Source organism: Scardinius erythrophthalmus (assembly GCF_964197995.2).
Source record: "Scardinius erythrophthalmus genome assembly, chromosome: 3".
Taxonomy (NCBI): domain Eukaryota; kingdom Metazoa; phylum Chordata; class Actinopteri; order Cypriniformes; family Leuciscidae; genus Scardinius; species Scardinius erythrophthalmus.
The window spans coordinates 7,581,081-7,600,506 of NC_138223.1; positions in this window are offsets into that span (position 1 = coordinate 7,581,081).

Genomic DNA, 19,426 nt, shown 5'->3' on the forward strand with positions numbered 1-19,426 from the left:
ACTGGTCGACAAATTAGCTTTGAGCATTGACGAAGACAAACTGTATCAGGACTACACTGTACTGAACGATGTATTTGAAAGCATCCCAGAAGAGCTGGCACCAGACAAGAAATGGGCTTTTTTTTCAAGAAGGAGAAAGCAGCAACTGAATTGCTCAAAGTGGTATCGATTGTTTTTTCTGTCCCTGTCAGCAACGCCTATGCTGAGCGTGTATTTAGCCACATGGAGGATGTCTGGTCAGACAAAAGGAACAGGATGTCAGTGGGGTTGGTCAAAGCTGAACTTCAAGTTAGATTAAACTTTAAATTATCATGCTTGGAGTTTAAAGCATTCATTGAGGGACAGCCGGGACTTCTGCAGGCAGCAAAAAGGGATGAGAAATACACATGGAAAAAGAGGTGAGAAATGTCAGTCTTAGGTTGCCCAAATTTACTAAATTAACAAAAACAAAACAAAGTTGTTTATAATCTACTATAATACATGTAATCATGTTTTAATTGCTAAAGAGTATAGCCTATCTTTCTACAAATGATTAGATTTTATATTAGATTATAATTAAACAGTATATGTTTACACAATGTTTATACAAAAGTGTATTTAATGTATGCATTTAATGTAGAAAGGAGTCCAGAGTGAGTGCATGTATGCCAGGAAGTGCATCTATGTCAGGGAGTGCCTCTACGTCAGGAAGAGCATCTACGTCAGGGAGAGCAGGACAAATATAGGTAACTGTTAACAAAGTATATTTGCAAATATGGGTTGACCGACACCCCCCCCCCCCCCCCCCCAAAAAAAAAGTGTCCCGTTTTTTCACAAATCAAAGGTGGCAACCCTAGGATGTAAAGACTGCTTACCTCCATGCTCCGATGGACTGTGAGGTATATATGGAGCAACCGGAAGGTTTTGAGGTCAAATCTAAAACAGGAGAACACTTAGTGTGTAAACTCAATAAGTCATTATATGGCTTAAAACAGTCCGGACGTAACTGGAACATGTTACTGCATGATCACCTTACAGGGAATGGTTTTGTAAAAAATGATGCTGATCATTGTGTCTACAGCAGAGAATCTGAGAACGAGAAAGTGATTTTGTTAGTATGGGTAGATGACTTAATCATAGCAGCGAGTAACAACACCTTACTCAGTGATGTAAAAGAAATGTTGAAGAGAAGGTTTAAGATGAAAGATATGGGTCCACTTAAACACTTCCTGGGTATTGATTTTATACAGAGTGATGGAGAGATCAAAATGACTCAAAAGAGACACATAAAGAAGATGTTAGCGAAATTTGGAATGTCCGAATGTAAACCGAGATCCACCCCATGTGAACAAAAGTTAAACTTTGACAATGAGGGTGAAGTCATTGACTCAACAGGATATAGAGAGATAGTAGGTAGTTTGATATACATTATGACATGTACTCGACCTGACCTGAGCTGGGTTGTTAGTAAACTTTCACAACACCTAGCAGAACCAAAACAACAGCATTGGGCTACAGCAAAACACCTACTGAGGTACTTAAAGGGTACTATAGATCAAGAACTACACTTCCGAAAATGTGAGGAAAGCCTACAGCTTGAGGGATATAGTGATGCTGATTGGGCAGCCGATAAAAATGATAGGAGGAGCACAACTGGATATTGTTTCAGCTTAACTGAGAATGGTCCAGTCATATCGTGGAAGAGTAGGAAACAGCCAACGGTGGCTTTATCCACCTGTGAAGCCGAGTATATGGCACTAGCTGCCACTACTCAAGAGAGTATGTATCTTGTACAACTACTTAAAGGAATTGATAGTAGTAACCAGCATGTACCAGTCAAGATATATGAGGACAATCAGGGGGCGATAGCTTTATCTAAGAACCCGCAGACAGAGAAGTAAACACGTTGATATAAAATATCACTTTGTACGGTCTGCACACACAGAAGGGAAAATATCTATAGAATATTGCCCTACTGCGAACATGATAGCTGATGTCCTTACCAAGCCGGTGACAAAGGCTAAGTTTGAGAACTTCAAGAGGTATTTGTTTGGAGAATAATGTGAACTGGCAGGTGTTTTTATTTTTGAGAAGTTTTTCTTAGATTAATGCCAGTATACCAAACTGGCTTCAACAAATGTTTTATTTTGGAGTTTTGTATTTTTATTTCATTTATTTTTTGTCACTATATAATGCTATAAACATGTCTTTGAGTGGGAGTGTTAAGCATATTTGAATAAGTATAAGTGGCAAAGCCATGTTATAGTCTACGCAGTGACGTCATTGAAACGTGCGTGCCCCGTGTGCTGTGTATGTTATGAGCATGTGCATAATAAAGTGATGCTGTGAGTTCAAGAGATGATGGCGGTCTATCTGATTTTTCTCCCGTGAATAAATTAATCACTTTTGTGACAGTGACACTAGAGTGACTGCTGCAGAGATGTCTTGCGCAACAAGATGCTAATAAGAGATTCACTTGATAATATTATTGATGCTGCTCTGATGCACTACATTTTGTAAGGCCCGTGAAATTGGTCCAATGGAGGTTTTCCAATAACACAGGGAAGGTTATCACGTGCTCTGTCCTCACTCATGCGAAGTATTGGTTGGTTAAATTTACAATACATTTAGTTATGTATTCTCTCGTTAATTCATCTGACTCCATAAATGAAAGGTTTTAATAATATCTGTGCTTCACTAAAGGTGAGTGAATTATTTGATTATTCCTTTTAGCCATTAAATGAACAATGTCAAGATCAGTTAGAATAATCGAATGTAACATTTTAATGTTTCAGATATCAGAAATTAATTCCACAATCAATTAAAATATCTAGAACATGGTTATACATTGGTTACACCAAAGAATCTTACCCAGCTTGTACCTGAGATAGGGAGAGAGAAAGAGAAAGAAAGAAAGAAAGAGAGAGAGAGAGAGAGAGAGAGACCACCTATTCCATTTCGTGACCAGCAAAGAAGAGGCCCGAGAGCCAGAGCACACCTTCCTTTATACTGTTTGCCCAGGTGACATGGGGGATGGGGAAGACCACCCTCAATGGCTTAACCAGTTTTCTGTAAACTTCTATAAACCTTATTACTTTTTATTTTATCTATCTGGATATGAGATATCTGTACCACTCACTTTGAGACCTTTCAAATGACACTAAAAACATAAGTTATTGATCAACATTCGCATCAAACCATCAAACCATGTTCTTGAGTGAATTCTTTGTTGTTTCTGAGAGGAAGTCAGGCTGTATGGGGGAGGTCGAATGCTAATTAGCCAGCAAGGCCCCTTTGTCTCATAGATCAGGTCGCAACCAATATTTTCAGTCTTACAGCTCCCTCCTTGACCCCGTGGGTCACATTCCGATGAACACTTACGGGGTCACAGTAAGACGTTTGTTATTATCTTTGAAGATGTAGCCCAAAAATTGTTATTGCAATGTTGGCATCTGTAGAAGCTCAGTGGGCTGTGTTCACCAGCAGAACACCTGTTCTCACCAGTGTTTCGCTTTAGTCCAGCAGGTGGACGAATGAGTTCAGGTTCTCTTCCTGTAATCCTGTGACATGAGCAAAGTTCATAGAGTCAACCTGGACCTTTTGTGACTTGTTCAGTTGACGTGTCATTCCTTCATGGAGAAACTTCCGCTTCCCTGGCACCTTCTTCACGATGATGATCTGACCCTTCTTGACCCACCCTGTCACCTCCAGTGGTACGGTGGTCTGGGCAGACCTCAGTGGATGAAGGGGTTCTCCTTTGACACCTGAAAAGCATCCTAAATGTCCGCTTCACGATTGAGCACATATATGAACTTACAGTCGTAAGGAAATGCACAGGAACGCATAATGCAATGAAGCAAAATCATGTCATGTTCAATGTAAAATACCATGTTCATGTCAGCAAATGTGAGTGGTACATTTGGTCTCATTAATTACCTGATTTTTAATTACCATGCCAATAATACTCCTATAGAGGGTCAAGGAAGGACAAAGGAAGATCCTACAAGCTCTTACCCTGTTCCTAGAAACATTTAAATAAATAACATTCTAACAAAACAACCAGTGCTGGGTTAAACAACATTTCATGAAGAGTGTCAGCTAAATTTTGGTGTAACCAAAAATAGAGATTCAATTGAATTGATGTCCAAAAACATTGTTGCGAGTAAAATGGACAATATACAAATAAACAGAAATCAAACTAAGTTTCAGAAAATTAAAATCAAAATAAGTTTCAAAAAATTAAAATCAAAATAAGTTTCAGAAAATTAAAATCAAAATAAGTTTCAGAAATTAAATTCAAAATAAGTTTCAGAAATGCAGAAAGAAGTCGGTGTAAACCAATCAATGGTTTTGTGTGTTTGTGTGAGAGTATTTTTTAGAATGTCAGAGTGTGTTTTTGTCTGTGTGTGTGTTTTTGTGTGTGTGTTGGTGTGTGTGTGTGTGTGTGTGTGTCTGTGAGAGAGTGTGTTTGAGAGTGTGTGTATTGATCTGGCTAAGTCACAGACGATGACAGAGTTGAATTGTAAATGTTTGTACTTGATTGAATTGGTATTTATCCATTTTAATTATGTTTCTGTTATTAGTGGTAAGTTGAGAAATCAGGGGCCCTCTGATCTTCCAACTCCCACCAACAATCATAGAGTTTGAAATTTAATGGCAGGTCTGCCTTAGAATTTGTCTTGATTTGTGACTAGCCATCCAGTTGTCCATGTGTGTTGCATTAGTTGGCAGTGTGTTGTGAATAGCGTATGCTATTCTCTGTGTCTCTGTTAGACAATGATCATGAGATCAGCTCCACCCTGTGTGTGTGAAGCTATCTGGATCTGTTAGTGTGAAGATGACACATCTTCGTCTGATGTGCAGTGTTCAGCCTGGATAGACTCTATCTATCCCAGGTGATGATGCTGTGAGGGTATAGTGATGGAGGGGTGTGTTCAGTGTTCATGTCTAGGAGATGGGTGTAATCTAATCTATAACAATTGTGTTGCAAATTTAGTTCCAGTTCTAAACTGGGAGGCCATATTTATGCAGTAATGTGATAGTGTGACGTGTGAAAAGGCCTTTTATAATGTCTTTTCACCCATCTCCCGAGTCTCAGGTTATGTTCTAACAATTCCGCTGTCCTGGGTTTGCTCCAGGTGGGCTCCACCATTTTGCAGAAGTAGCCTAAGCCTGAGACAGAAAACAGAGGAGAGCGAACCACAGATAATTCCAATATTTCAAAAACATTAAATTCAGACGTGTGGAATTCTTTTACTTGTTCCATTATCATGTCAAAAAACTGTGGTACCCTCCTTGTAACTTTACTTCTCTGATCAGATTACATTTTAGTTGTTGCACAATTTGGTTTGCTATTAGCCTACCTGTGCCACAATTCTAGCCGTGTTTTCTGACGGTGAAAAATAAAGGCATACCCCGCCCCTTTTTGGCACTGGGTAGCACACAAATGAAATTCTGTTTCAGAAATTCAATTTTAATGACGAAAGTCACACTTCTCCAATTATTGTCCTGCTCGGCGAGTGTAATATAATGTTTATTATAATTCAAGTTATAATATAATTATATTCTTTAACAATACAAGTCAAATTATATTGTTTTCATTCTCTGAAGAGTCTCTGGAACAACTTAACGCCTGGTCAAATCTCTGCTTGTTCTCATGTCAATACTGTAAGATTAATAAGGGAATTAAGATCAATATAACTCAAAGGGGATTGAATTACAGGAAATAAGAACCGAATTATTATGCAAACTATTCAGAATTAATATTTAACACTTTATCAACTATTCGTCCACCGATAAGTTGAGATTAGGGTATTTTACCAATTCTGGACAGAATATTATTCCGTGGCCTACGGTAATAATCTCATAAAGTTATGATAACTGATTAATATGAGCAAGGTAGCAAAATCTTTTTAGTTTAAGGCAGTAACTTGTAAGCACACAGCACAAGACGCTTGTATGTAAAATCAACCAAGACTTTATTGAACTACTCTAATACACACAAACTAAACTAAACGAAAACACACAAACATTCATTCAAGCAGTTACAGAGAAAAGTGATGTTAACGGAGGGTGAATGGAGTCCCAAATGTCTAGCGTTAGACACTTCTTGATCGCAACCTGAGAGAATCAATCTACTAGCACTTTAATCTTAGTTCGTTTTCTTAATAAGATTTGCACCAGTTCAGCCAGAATTAGGAGAAATTGTGTACTTGCGTTTGGATGCTCCTGTAAGCGCGTGCGTTCCCGTCTGTGACGCAGTTGCTGGAGGGAATCTCTTCGGCGCTGATTGGCTGGCAGTCGGTCGATGGTGCGTTCTGAGGGACAGCACTCGATGGTGAATGGTTGGTTGGCTTTGCCGGGTGGCGCTTCGTTCGCGGGATTTCCTGGATTGCGGGTTGCTATGCAACGGAGTTTCCTCTGAGTCTGGAGCGACTCTGAGAGGAGTTTCTTTGACGAAGTTCAACGAAGGATCTTACGGAAGAGTTGATGAGTTTTGAGTGAGCTCTTGGTGGTTTGAAGAGTATGTAAGCATACACACTGGACGATGGAAAGGTCAGCAAGAGCAAACGTCACTGCAAAGGCGAGGCACAAGGCAGGCAAAAAGCAAGGCAAAAAGCAACTCATAGCTGCTTGTCATTGGGTTATAAGCGTGTCCATCTGACCCGTCCTTCCTAGTGCGACAGCCAATCAGATATTGTCTTGGGCGGGACCTACGCCCTGTTCTCCGGTTCTTGCATGTAATTAGCGTAAAGTCCACATGATCACGTGTGCCCAAACTCCTGAGAGTTTAGTTAAACGCTTTAATAAGTAAACTTAATAGTTTAAATATGGTGCATCCTACACACATCTACTTTATATCAAAATTCTAGAAATCATTTACCCATCAAGTAGGTACCAAAATACATATACTTCCCATAGTTGAGGTGGGAGTAAATAAGGATTTAGCTGTGATAAGTGTTTAACACACAAAATTAACTTGAGTAATATAAAGCATACAGACTACAGAGAATACACATGTATGAGGCAACTTCTGGTGATTAGTTCCTATAGCTGAGGTAGAAAACCTTACAAATAGGCTGTAATGAAAGTTAAACACACAGAAATAACTCCACAGGTTACATAAAATATACATGATACTTAAGATATATGTGAGGTAAATACTGGTGATCAGTTCAGCTTATTGGAAGCAATTTTGAGACCGTTGTTTGTATTAAACAACGAGTGGGTTAATTTCAGTCTATTGGTTTTGGAGACAAAAAGTCTCTGGAATTTACAACTGCAGAAAGGGGGGTGTCCCCTGGTTGAGGGTTTCTGGTGATTCTGGGCCATAAGAATGCTTTAGCATCCTTCGTTTCCTGATAAGGCTGTGGATTTATGCATTGGGGTCACCACAGGGTTCTTGGCCATTTGGTCTTAAGTTTGTGGAACAAAGAGGAATCTTTTCCTGCTGTCCTGGCATCGCTGGTTTGAGATTAGACACACACAAAAAGGGGAAGGGGGGTGACATCTCCTTTAGCCATCTCGCCACCATGACTGTGTTTTATGACTTACTAATGGTTCACTAGGGAATCGTTCCGAACTGTGGAATGTGGTGTTGGGTTAATATGAAATGGACTGTTCAAGGATAATCCTACAATACATTTGAATATTAAAAGGCTTTTTGGCTCAGGGCTGATAAGATGTACATTCGCTGTTTTTCTTTTTTCCTTTGCTAGGTTTCAAATACCTTTTCTTCTCATTTAGTCTTTTTAAATGGCCATTATAACGTTTGATTCTTCAATTTACTCTTTCTTTATATTTTTCCGTTTATAGATAAGGAAAACTATATCGCTTTGCAGTCCTTCCCAAGGATGCACGACACAAGTGGTCAGCCCCGAAGATCAGAAGCTGAGGCAGTTGGCTAAATATCTATGGATTTTGCCGTACACGCGCAACAATCAAAGATATATACAATAGCCCCCTTGGATGCCCTTCAGGAACTTAATTCAACCGTTTTTCAAAACTATTAAATTAGAACAGAAGTCATCGGAAGCGTCCAAGCTAGGTTAATCAACCAGCGTAAAGCTGATCCTAGTCGGACTAACCCATCCTCTCATCCAAGTCGCCCGCACACTTCCTGATATCAGTTATTAGCCGTCGCTAATCTCTGACGCAATCTTGTGGTAATATACGAATCCGTTAATCTATTTTGGAAAAAAGAAATCTCAGAGTAATTCAGAATACATTCAAACATAACAATATTTAGTTCTCTGAAGCTTTAAATATAAAAAGGTTTTTGTTTCAGGATTAATGAGATGCATTCGCTGTTTCTGATTTTCAAATTCATTGTGAATCACATTATAGCCACCAAATTCAGCACAGACACACGTTTAATTCAGTTCACAGGATACATGGCCTAGAATCCAACATCTACAACCTTTACCTAAGTGTTCCAAATACACTCACAGCAAAGCAATAGAATACAACATCTATATCACCTTTGCTTAAGTATTTCAAATACACTTACAGTAAAGCAATCCTGTGTTAAAGAATAAACTTTAAATTAGCCTATGTGCATGTTGTAGCACAAACAACCAAATTGTGTTCTATGTGCACGATGTGTAGTGCATGATGTGTTAAGCACAATTTCAAATTTTGAAAATGCAGACAGGTTCAATGAATTTAGATGTTTAACTATTAAGCTATTTGCTATTGGGCTGCTACCCAACTAGCAAATGACGCTAATAGCTGAGGGCCTTGAGTGACCAAAGTTGTCAGGTCAGTAAGAGTTTTAGATGCATTTGAGCTTTGGTTACTTGCTGAGTGCTGGTTCGTGTCATTAGATTGTGATTGTCTGCGTTTTATGAAATAGGGTGGAGGTCTGCCTCTGCCCAGTGACCAACACTTTTCCTCTGTATGGCCTGTTTTGTGACAGGAATTACAGAATCTGTTCAGTTTTCCACAGTGTGGCTTTCTGAATTCTCCTGTAGATGGAGGATCTTCATGACATTCTAACACAGCTACCTCACCATGCATTTGTTTCCGTGACTCAATTCTTGTTGCCCAGCTAACAATACCTTCGAATGTATTTTGTGCTGGAGAAGCACCACACATGAGTGATTGCTGTACACGCGGCCCTGCATTTGTAAGCAGGAATTCAAGGAGAATTACATTATTGTGGTTAACACCTTCAATTCCAGAATACTCCTCAAAAAGTTCAAACATATTTTCTGCATATGTCTCAAACGATTCTTCAGTACTCTGTTTCCGATTGAGAATCAATTCCCATCCAACAGCACTACAACCACGCAGCTCGCGAAGGCATTGTTTTAATCTATTCAAGATTTCGCACTCAGGCTCATTTTGATGCATTGACTGCACAATGGTGCCCGTCATCAAAACCTGTGGTATCTTATTGATCAGAACATTTGGAATTGAGCTGATAACAATTTGCCAAATATCTTTTGGTTCGAGCTGAAAAGCATGTTTTAGACTAACAATGTGTCTCCACCATGGTTCGAATGGCCCTTTCAGAGGGAATGGTCCGATCTCTGCTTTAAACCAGCTACATTCAGTTACTGTTAAAGGACGCCGAATGGTTGACTCTGTGCCGTTTGGGTGCCGTACCACCTTAAGGGCTGAAACAGGCACTCTTTTCATAACTTTATCACATGCTTCGTCTGTCTGAAAAGAATCAAGATTATTAGAGGATGCTGCCTCATCTGAGAAGTGTGCATTTTTAGCCCAATTGCTGTTAAGCTTTTTGGGAGACTTGCTTTTAGCATTTAGCTTAGCCTTAAGATCTGCAATGGTGTCTTTGTGATTTTTACACTTTCCAGTCAGGGCTAACAGCTCAGCCATTAATTTCTCTAGCTGTGTTTGAAGATCTTGAATCTTTTCCTCAGACTTTTGTGCCTCTGCATTTTTAGAATGTACTTCTTCACATTTAGCATGCATAAGCGAAGATAGAAATTTTGTTGACTCATTTAGCTTTTTATAACTTATGAAGTTTAAAGCCTCAATTATTTCACCATGTTTTGATTTCTTCTGTTTACTACCCACTGTTTTCCACCAAGTGAAAATTTCATTGTCAATAGCATCCATGTTAAGACCTTTTCTACTTAGTTTGTACAGTGTAGGCTCAACCTTTTCAGCCCATAATGTAAACAGGACATTATCAGTACACATGATTTCACAATAATGGGACTACTTAGATTATTCTGGTACTTGTAATCTCTGTTTTTATACAATTCATGGCATGGACGTTTAGCCTTTAGCATTAACGTTAGCCTTGAGTGTTTTGAAAACAACATGGGCAATAGCATTTAGCATTAGCCTTGAGCGCAGCATGGCTTTAGCATTTAGCGTAGCCTTGAGCGTTTTGAAAACAGCATGGACAATAGGGTTTAGCGTTATCCTTGATTGCAGCATGGCTTTAGCCTTTAGCATTAGCCCTTGAGGGTTTTGAAAACAACATGGACAATCACATTTACCATTATCCTTGACATTTGAGTTTTAGCCTGTAAATTATATCATCTTGTTTTCCCAAAATTTTCCTTTCACAAACAATGCATCGATCTGCCTTTTTATTTATAAAATCACGTGTTTTCCGATCGTTTACAAACTTAGATTTTTCTTTTTCTGTTGTTTGCTCATTCTCATCACGTGTTGCTAGTGTTTAAACAAAGCCAATACAACAATGGGCGGAAAACATGCGGCTGATTTTAAAACTTTTTAGGCTTGACTTTTTTAGCTCTTCATCGAGTTATTAATTATTTGGAAGATTTAGAAGATTATTCTTACTTTAGGTTTTGCTTCCTGTTGCTTAGGCAAAACAAGGAGATCTTTAAAATCTCTTCTAAAATTCATCTGGCTGCAGCATCAAACATTCCTTCAACACTTCTGAAAATGCAAAGAAAATTGACTTACCACAACCGCAGAAGAAAGAGAAGATGTTCTCAACCTCTTGTTGATTTTAAAATCCCAATACTTGCTGGAAAGGACGTTTCTCGTGAAACTGTTTTTATCTGTTTTGAGATCACGTCGATCGTCACCATTTTGTAAGGCCCGTGAAATTGGTCCAATGGAGGTTTTCCAATAACACAGGGAAGGTTATCACGTGCTCTGTCCTCACTCATGCGAAGTATTGGTTGGTTAAATTTACAATACATTTAGTTATGTATTCTCTCGTTAATTCATCTGACTCCATAAATGAAAGGTTTTAATAATATCTGTGCTTCACTAAAGGTGAGTGAATTATTTGATTATTCCTTTTAGCCATTAAATGAACAATGTCAAGATCAGTTAGAATAATCGAATGTAACATTTTAATGTTTCAGATATCAGAAATTAATTCCACAATCAATTAAAATATCTAGAACATGGTTATACATTGGTTACACCAAAGAATCTTACCCAGCTTGTACCTGAGATAGGGAGAGAGAAAGAGAAAGAAAGAAAGAAAGAGAGAGAGAGAGAGAGAGAGAGAGAGAGAGAGAGAGAGAGAGAGAGAGAGAGACCACCTATTCCATTTCGTGACCAGCAAAGAAGAGGCCCGAGAGCCAGAGCACACCTTCCTTTATACTGTTTGCCCAGGTGACATGGGGGATGGGGAAGACCACCCTCAATGGCTTAACCAGTTTTCTGTAAACTTCTATAAACCTTATTACTTTTTATTTTATCTATCTGGATATGAGATATCTGTACCACTCACTTTGAGACCTTTCAAATGACACTAAAAACATAAGTTATTGATCAACATTCGCATCAAACCATCAAACCATGTTCTTGAGTGAATTCTTTGTTGTTTCTGAGAGGAAGTCAGGCTGTATGGGGGAGGTCGAATGCTAATTAGCCAGCAAGGCCCCTTTGTCTCATAGATCAGGTCGCAACCAATATTTTCAGTCTTACAACTACATTACACAACGCTCTGTTTGTTGTTAGGAACACTAAAAGTTCAGCGGTCTAGCTCATCAATGTCAAAATGATTAAATAAGTTAACGAATGCCTGGTAAAATGTAAGTAGATTTTTTTTTTTATATTTGACTGTTTTACAATAGAAAAGTTCAACTACCGAGTCAAGCAACGTATATTTGGGCTTTGTGTGCACATCTAAACGATCAAATATGTCAAAATGGCTGTCTTGGAGATTCACTTAAACAGTTTATTCACTTAAATACAGTTTATGTCATAAATGGGCGTTAATAGTTGGGAGAAAATATGATGCGTAATAATGATTAGATCTGCATTTGGTCTTAAAGGGGCAGCAGTCTAATAAACCTGCTGACGATTGCTCCATTAATGTGAATCAAACAACAAAAGGCTAAGAGAAAATCAGTCGCAGCTCTTGAATTAATAATTTTGGCTTTTATAAGCTTTAATATATCTATGATAAACTATGCAGTGTTATTTTAAATCTGACTTTATTAGATGTCTTTTTAGCCCATATTACTCCTGAACAGTAATGCCGACATTACTGAAATTAAAGCACTGGGTATATAATTTGTATATTTGTTTAATTGTATACTTTTTTTGTTTGACCATGTGTTTGTACTTTGTTTTTGGTGTCCTATGTCTTCTGAATATAAAACTCAAAAGCCTGCACCCTTCTGCATAACATGCATGTTTTATTTGTTTTGTTAAAGCATTGCTTTTTCTTTTGCTATAGATATTTATTTTACATTTCAAAATATAAAGCAATATTATATGTGTTCATAATAGTTTTTTCCCCCTTTTTTTACATATAACAAAAAGAACCGATAAGAATACCGTTAAAGTACCGGATCGATAAGGAGTATTGGTAAGAGTAGTAATACCGTTAAAACCTTAACAATACCCATCCCTATTGGCAGCAACGAATTAAAAGTTATGGCCAATTTAACTGTGATTTAAATTCAGTATATATACTTCTGCCATATGTTGCCACCCCTCAAAAATTCCTGCCCCCCTCTCGCCACCCCATATAAATATTTTTCTAGATCCGCCCCTGGGAGGGCTGCCACATGTGCGCACTTCTCTGCCACGCCAGCCATACAAGTGCAGTGAGCGCTCTCCACTTCCACACATGCTGTAAGTATGACCCATGGGATGGATGGGCTTACCTGGTTACTACACTGATTTGTCCACAACACCAGTAAACTCACTCCCTTCATACATACTGCACACTGCCCCCAGCCCCCACATGTAAACCATTTATCACCTTTACATCATTCATCCCTCCCCTCTATCTTAATGCAGCCCTTAGCCACCCCGACACTTCCTGCCCCCCCCCCCCCCCCCATGCTAACTATATTTTATTTAACAGTCTCCCATACTGTCAGACACCTGCCAAAAGGCTCATGCACCAGTAGCTCCAACAACAGTGTTTTACTTGAAAGCGCATTTAGTAAGAGCAGTAAATGAGTCAAATTTTTCATAATTTACCATTTAACTTATGCATGATGTGTTTGTCTTAGTAAGTTACGTTGGTTTGATGAATTCTGACTGCAGATAGATGAGAGAGAGCGAGGAGTGTGGTGCTTAAAACATTAGCATACCTTTGAACGGACGACAGTTTTCTGCCCCACTTTTACAATCTCCAGGTCCTGGACCCATCCATCTGTAAAAAAAGACCTGGGCCTGCTGCAGCGACTTGAAGTTACTGAAAACTTTGTGTGTGTATGTACTAACACTTAATATCATGTAGTTGTTTATATATGGGTGCTGGAAGTTGGGCAACAGGTTGACGTCCCCTGACCAGTCACTATGCTCGTAAGGATCCAGTCCTTTGATTCCCTTTATTTTCTCGTCATATCTCGTCTTTGCATTAGGATTTAGTTTTAGGCGATATGGTCCGCCAATGTTTTCTTTAGCCCGATGCATTTTGTAGGATTATATTCTGTTTTTCACGCTAATTTTTCATTATTTTTATGCCAGAACACAAGCCTGCTATGCCAGCCCATGTAAACGGGCCATACATACCCATAATTCTTTGCGTTCTGATGACGTTGCCGCCCAGTTGGTCACATGTCTTAGCGATCTCTATTGGGCAACGTGTAGTTTTCCAAAGAGACAAACGCTGCAGTGGTGTGTGTGTAGTGAAGGGGGTATATTGCTGTGTATCACGTGTATTAGATTTAACTGTGTCTATTTTGCCTGTGATATTCTCCTCAACTTTATATATTAAGAGTGACGTGTGGGGTGATTTAAATTCGGAAATGTCTCGGGAGGGAAACTCAGTATTTGCTCTTAAACATTTGGTGTTTTACATTGAGGGAAGTGTCATGGAGTATTACATGGTTGTCTTCTTTTAACTGTTTATATTATTGAACTATTGTGAAATAAATTTATATTTTTGATACACCAGCTTCTACCTGCGTCCTTTAATTAGGGTGGCTTGCGTGAAACCAGGTAGGCCTTTTTGGGCTGACTATTTAGTATAACCATTTGTTCTGGATCCATTTAATTAGGAATTTAAAGGGTGTGTGAGAGACCCCTGGTGGCCACATTAGAAAACAACATTTATCTGAAAAGTGTTTCAACTGTCCCGGCTCTCCCCATTAATAAAAAGCCCATTTATCTGCGTCATTGAGTCCTCGCTCCTTTCATCTCCCCCAAACCTGACACCCATCCCATATTTTTTCCGCCACATTAAATTGTGTAATATTTCAAGACCGGGTGGTTATTAAGAAAAAAAAATGAAAAAATTACAGACAACAAAATCGAGGAAGGCGACAAGATGGCGCCGAAAACACACGCGTTGTAAGATTCTCTATATAGGCTTTGGCCATTACTCCTTCAAAATGTTGTTTTAAACAGATTACCTAGTTTTTTTAAGTGCTTGAATCGTTGGAACACTTGAACACTTTACTTGATAATGTAAAAAGAGAAGAATCAGAAATCAGTGAAAGTTAAGAGAAATTAACATCGCAAATATGAGTGGCGCAAATGAAAAGAGCAAGAAAGGTATCCAGAAATTGGACCACTCGTATCCTACGGAATCTAACAAGTCAAAAAGTCTAAGTGGGAAAAAGCATCTTTCAAAAGAGCTGGATTTTAGCGCCGAATCATTTCCACCTCTCCTCGCCGGAACGCCGACAAATAGCCCAGCGTCAAAAAAACAAAAAGCTGATCTCTCGTTGCACGAGCTTCAAGAAAACATTATCACAGCCCTTAACAAGAGAGCGGACTCCCTTGAAGAAATGATAAAAACGAATTCAAACACCATTGAAGAGCTGAAATCGTCACTACTTTTTGTCAACGCAGAAATTGTGGATCTGCAGAAGTGTAAAGGCGAACTAACAGCTAAAGTTTCCGAACAAGCAGCAACGATATCTCAGTTGGAAAACAGAATCGTGGAAGCAGAGCGCTACAAACGGCGGTGGTGCCTACGACTATACGGAGTTCCAGAAACAGAAACTGAAAATGTCAAGATCAAAGTGACAGAGATCTGCAAAGGAGTGGTACCTGAGCTTGCGGAAAAGATGAGCGAGGCGGTGGACGTTGCTCATAGATTGGGCAGGCCGGTGTCGGGTCGCGCGAGGGCCATTATCATCCTCTTTGCACTGCACTGGGTGAGAGACTTCATCTGGAAGAGTGCAAAAAACAGCGAATACCTGAAAGAACGCAAAATACGCTTCGGAGAAGACCTGACAAAAGAAGAAAAAGGATCCCGTGCACTACTCTGGCCTTATGTACAAAAAGCACGCAACGAAGGGAAAAAGGCTTACTTCATCGGCTCTAAAGCATATATTGCCGGCAAAGAAATCGTTCCAGAAAAAATGGATACTTCCTGATTCCTGCTAGTGTTTGAGTAAAATCAAGGAAGATTCTACTGAAAATAAGCACTTCTTTATTTGATACGTTTACAATCATTTAATGGCTGTTTGCCTATATGTTCAAATTTAGAAGGAGAAAAGCTAAGCTTTCTTTTTCTTTCTTTTTTCGACTCTTTTTATTTGTTTTTGTTTCGACGTTTGATGGTTTTAAAACTATGTTCCATTAATGCCAGAGGTTTGAGGAACTTGGTCAAAAGAAAAGCTTTTTTTTCTTTTTTGCAAAGAATGCAAAAGCGACTTAATTTTCATTCAAGAGTCTCATTCGTGCCCTGAGGATTTTAATTTTTGGAAAAACCAATGGGGAGGTGAGATGTGGTTAGCTCACGGGTCAAGTCACTCCGGTGGAGTTGCAATTTTGTCACATACTTTCCGTGGAAAATGTGTATGGAGCAAGGGTGACTCTAAAGGTCATTGGATAATGCTACTGATTGATATCAATGATTGTAAATTCATTATTGTTAATGTTTATGGGTACTGTTCAAAAGATGCAAACACTTTGTTATTAGGTGAAATTGAAGACTGTGTCAATTCTGCCATGAGTAATAACCCTAATGCTAAATTAATAATTGGTGGTGATTTTAATTTGGTCATGAATGGTTCAATGGATAGATTTCCTCCTAGAGCAAACAGTGAATCCAGTGATCTTATACGTTTAAGTTACAGCCTTGACTTGATTGATATCTGGAGGGTAAAAAAACCCTCAACTAAGCAGTTTACTTGGAGCAACAAAAATCTCTCATTACAGTCGCGTATTGACCTTTGGTTGGTTTCCTCAGACTTAGAACCTTCTATTTTAGAAACATCTATTTTGCCTGCTGCTTTAACTGACCATAAAATTAATTAAAATTTAAAATTGCCTTAAAATTGCATTGTCTGGGCGTAAGGATCATAGAATTAGTGGAGGATACTGGACGCTCAATAATTCATTGCTAAATTTTGAAGACTTGAAATCCATTATAGAAAGACTCATCCAAAATCACTGGAACTCTGCAATTAATAATGGTGAATTTGGTAAACAATGGGAACATTTGAAATTTGAAATAGGGTGTGCTGTTAGGACCTATGGTAAAAAAATAGCTATTAAAAGAAGGGCAGACTTAATTGAAATTTCAGCTGAAATTACTAATTTAATGGAGAAAGCCACTTTAACTGTCGAGGATCAGGCCACTTTGAATGAACTCCAAAATAAACTTAACAAAATATATGAAGAAAAAGCCAAGGGGGCCTTTATTAGGTCAAGAAAGAAGTGGTTAGAGATGGGAGAAAAAAACAGTAAATATTTCTTTAGTCTTGAAAAAAGAAGGGTGGAGGTAAATGCTATTAGAAAAATGAAAATTGATGGTGCTGTCTGTGAGGATACAACTCTTATCTCATCCCATATAACAAAATGTTTTGGTAAATTGTATGAAAAGGATGTTAATGTTATTGACCCCTATCCTATTCTAAATTCTATTACATCAATAAAAACTGTTAGTAATGATTTTAATTCTATATGTTCAAAAAATATATCATTGGAAGAAGTTAAAGAAGGGATTAATAACTTGAAAAATAACAAATCTCCAGGGAGTGATGGGTTGACTTCAGAGCTATATAAAACTTTTTGTGTCCCTTTATCTAAATTTTTATTGGCAGTGTATGAAGAATCATTTGTAAATGGATGCCTTCCTCCATCAATGAGAGAGGGTGTTATAACCCTAGTACCAAAATCCCATAAAGACACTCTTTTGATTGATAACTGGCGCCCAATCACATTATTAAATAACGACTATAAAATTTTGGCATCTGTTCTGGCAAAACGACTAAAATATGGCCTGGATGATTTGATTGATGAGTGCCAATCAGGATTTATGAAGGGACGTCACATATCAAACAATGTAAGGTTAGTTCTTGATTTGATTGATTATCGTGATTTGGTTTTGGATCCTGCTCTAATTATGTTTTTAGACTTCCAAAAAGCCTTCGATACAGTTAGCCATAATTTCATTTTTAGTGTATTACAATTCTTTGACTTTAATAACTATTTTATCCATGCAGTAAAAACATTATATGTAAGAGGAAGTAGTTGTGTTAAACTTTTTTCTGGAACAACACCTAAATTTCCTATTCACAGAGGAATAAGACAGGGTTGCCCTATCTCACCCTTTCTTTTCTTAATAGTTACTCAGGTTTTAAATGTAATGGTCAAGCAGAATAATATGATTAAAGGTATTAAAATTCATGATAAAGAAATAAAAATTTCCCAATTTGCAGACGACACCACAGTTTTCCTAAAAGATCAATTGGAAGTTCCTAAAGCATTGGAGACCATTCAAGAATTTTCTCAGATCTTTGGCCTCTCTCTCAACATTTCAAAATGTGAAATATTATCTTTAAAAAATAATGATAAAACAGCGATCTGTGGAATTCAAATTAAAGATGTAGTTAATTATTTGGGAGTAAAAGTATCATTGAATTCAAATATGGTTATAACAGAAATTAATTTAAACCTTATTAGAGATGTAATTAAAAAGAAATTCAATTCTTGGTTGGCAAGAGATTTGTCTCATACTGGTCGAGTTTTATTATCAAAGGCAGAGGGTCTATCAAGAGTTTCTTATCTCTTTTCTGTAATGGATTGTCCCAAGTCATTATGTTCCTTATTAGATAAATTATTATATAATTTCATATGGAAAAATAAATCACACAAAATTAAAAAGGAGGTTCTAAAAAATAGGATTAGTGATGGAGGTCTTGGAGTTGTTGACTTTACCCTATTTAACCATGTGTTAAAAGTAAATTGGTTAAAAAGATTTGTTAAAAAAGCAGACTCTATATGGAATGTATTTCCTAATTTTGTTTTTAAGAAAATTGGAGGTATTGAATTTTTGTTACAGTGCCCCTTCTCACTTGGTAAACTACCCATTAAATTAGCAAAATTTCACCAACAGGTTTTATTATCATGGTTACTGGTTTACAAACATAATATTTCACCTCACCGTTGTTTTATTTGGAATAATCAGAATATTATTTACAGAAATAAATCATTGTTTTTTGAGAGATGGTATTTAAACAACATACATATTGTTATTCAGCTGATGGATGACAATGGTCAGTTTTATTCATTTCCAGAATTCTCCAGAAAATTTGGTTTTGGGGCTTCGTTAAAGGAATATAATATTGTATTCAATGCCATTCCTAGTGGTATAAAAACTCTTTTGAAAGGAGAGCACACTTATAGTCCTATATCTTTATATAACACTTCTATTTCAATTGAAGGGATTTTGATTACTGATGACAAGTTCAATAACCAGTTTGTTCGTAATCTTATGAACAGAAAATCTATGCCAGTATCATCTTTCAAGTGGATGGCGTTATACAATATTAATTGGAGAGTGGTATGGTCTCTTCCACACAAATATTTGTTAACAAACAAGATAAAAGAAATTACATTTAAAATATTACATAGATGTTACCCCTGTAATAGTGTACTCAATAAGTATATCCAAAACCTAGAAGATAAATGCACTTTCTGTGATGCTGAAGAGACAATTGTACATATTTTTTGTGAATGTGTTTGTGTTAAAGCTTTTTGGAATGAGTTATGTACCTATCTCTCAGAGAAAACAAATGTCAAAATATGTATTAACACCTTTAGTATTATTTTTCTTTAT